Consider the following 2,772-nt stretch of genomic DNA (forward strand, 5'->3'; position numbering starts at 1 on the left):
TCAACTTCATGAACTCCAGCTACACATCTTCTTGAAGCTGTTCGATTTGTTAGCCATTGATAGTTATTGCTTGCTATTCTCTCGATGATCTCATAAGCCTCATTATAAGACTTAGACAAAATTGCACCATTCACAGAAGCATATACCATCAATCTTGTTTGTTCATTGAGACCATTATAGAATGTCTCCAACTGGATACAATGAGGAATCCCATGATGAGGACACTTACAAAGTAACTCCTTGAATCCCTCCCAAGCCTCATACAAAGACCCGTCGTCCAATTGTTGGAAAGTCTTGATCTCGTTCCTCAACTTAGCTTTCTTACTAAGTGGGAAATACTTAACCAAAAATCTCTCTAATAATTCTTGCCATGTAGATATGGAACTTGGTGGCAATCAATTGAGCCATGCTTGTGCTAGATCTCACAACGAGTACGGAAACAACTTCAACCTTAGTGCGTCTTCAGTCACAAGGGCTATCTTCAATGAATCATTCACCTCCATAAACAATCGAAGATGGAGATATGGATCTTCCATGGACATAACACTAAATTGCCCCACCATTTGTAGTATTTGAAACATCACTGGTTTCAATTCGAATTGGGTTGCCTCAATATCTGCCCTTCTAATTCCTGGATTTAACTCATTGAAAAGCAACACAGCATATTGTCTAATGCATCGATCCCTATCATCGGCAATAATTATGGGATTTCGTACATGATCGGCTTCATTACCTTGGTCTTGATTCTGATTTCCAAAGCCCATCTCGACTTATCTTTGAGTTGTTCGTCCACATCTTCTTTGTCTGAAAGTTCGCTTAATTTCAGGGTCTACTCGGAATAAATCAATAATCCAATCTATGCTCATAAACCCCTAAAAAAATCACAAAATTAAAAAGAACAAGTTAGTAATGTTAGAAGTAACCAAATTGAAAATAAATAATTTCACAAAAAATGACTATGGCAACAGTTGACAATCGCCGACAACGGCGCCAAAAACTTGTAACGCTCGGGTTTGTGCAAGTGTACACAATCGTTATCAAGTAATAAGTAAGTATCAAGTTATCATCTCCACAGAGATTGTATTTGTGCTAATCCAATTAATTTGTAAAATTATATTAACAATTTGATAAATAAAAAAGAATATAATTGAGACGTGATGAAAAATTAAGTATATGAAACTAAATGCAATGATCTCTAATGAAATTTATCCTAAGTAGGCAAACTATATGAATGAAATAGATTTTAGAAGAATTAACATAATAAGCAACAATTATAACATAAATAAGCTAGGACAATTACTTTAATTAAACTTAAATTATTATCAACATGCTTTTTAATATTCGGAAAAACATTTCATTGCAACTCGATCTTTCATGAGTTTGGAAACCACATTAGGTCCTTTCGGAATCCTTTACTTAGTAAATACGCATTTTACTGATCCTTATTTACTAAGGGTTTCTTAGTATTCGTGTGAGGTAATAGGGACGTGTTAGGTTTGAAACAGTTTAATCACACAAATCTAAAAACTATGCAGATAACATAGCCTGGTTAGGGTTGTTATGCAACTTGCAATTTAATCGGGTTAGGATCTAAATTGAGCATGCACATTTCAATTATGTGTCCATTAGCTGTCATCTGGTTAGGATCACTCAGCTAATTTAGGTGCATTTCAATCACGTACGAACGAAATACAGACTTGATTTTAATTGAAAACATGATCGACTGAGGCACAAATATTATAAGCATGAATCAAATAAATATTATTCAATCAAAATAATCATCCTAGACTTGCAATTTAATCGGGTTAAGATCTAAATTGAGCATGCACATTTCAATTATGTGTTCATTAGCCGTCGTTTGGTTAGGATCGCTCAGCTAATTCAGGTGCATTTCAATCACATACGAACGAAATACAGACTTGATTTTAATTGAAAACATGATCGACTAAGGCACAAATATTATAAGCATGAATCAAATAAATATTATTCAATCAAAATAATCATCCTAGCTTAAATAAAACTAAGCTATCATTGTTGTAAACAAGAACAGTAAATACATAGCAAACATTCTTGAATTAAGTTAAAGAAAAGAAAGATTAAACCCAAATCAAAGTGGTTGTCACCCAAAACTTTGACTGACGAAGGCTTTGCTTCGCTCCTTTGCTGATGGCTCTCCAAGGTGGCCGACCAAGGGCTCTTTAAGAGGCTAACTTGCTAAAAATATTTATGCAAAGATGATGATAGGTGTGAGGGATAAGAGAGTTGAGCGATGAGAGAACGATGAATGAGTGAGGGATGATTAGAAAAATGAGAAATGGGGTCTTATTTATAGGTGAGGCAAGAGAGCTAGTTTGCTAAAAATAGAAGTGTCCATCTTTTGAGAATTCCTCCAAGGGTGGTCGGCCATGATTTGTGGAAATGTGGCTGATTTTTGCTTGATTTAAGTGCCACACATCATCAGGATCAGGACTCGGTCAATTGCAAATCTCCGGGTAAATCTCCAATTTTTTCAACTCTTCAAGGGCCTTGTGCAATTAACCAAAATTTGATTTATGAACATCCACATGCAGCCGAATTTTGGGTTGACTTGGTCCTCCATTTGGATGGTTTTGCAATCAAAATAAAGCTCTCAGACCTATCCAAAAATAATAGATAATTTAGAAGACTAAAGAAAATAATTTAACCACTTTAATTTACTTAATTAATTAAAACCCAATTTATTAATAAAATATATTAAAATAAATTATTAAATATAACTTTATATTTTATTAT

General features: G+C 34.1%; 1 non-coding gene across 1 annotated transcript; it reads left to right on the forward strand.

Annotated features, from left to right (window-relative positions):
* The first annotated feature begins 207 nt into the window (after nucleotides 1–207).
* Nucleotides 208–314, forward strand: LOC121210734 (small nucleolar RNA R71). Its single transcript, XR_005905847.1, has one exon. It is a non-coding gene; the product is annotated as a small nucleolar RNA R71 (small nucleolar RNA).
* The last annotated feature ends 2,458 nt before the right edge of the window (nucleotides 315–2,772 follow it).

This window comes from Gossypium hirsutum, chromosome A11, assembly GCF_007990345.1.
Source record: "Gossypium hirsutum isolate 1008001.06 chromosome A11, Gossypium_hirsutum_v2.1, whole genome shotgun sequence".
NCBI lineage: Eukaryota > Viridiplantae > Streptophyta > Magnoliopsida > Malvales > Malvaceae > Gossypium > Gossypium hirsutum.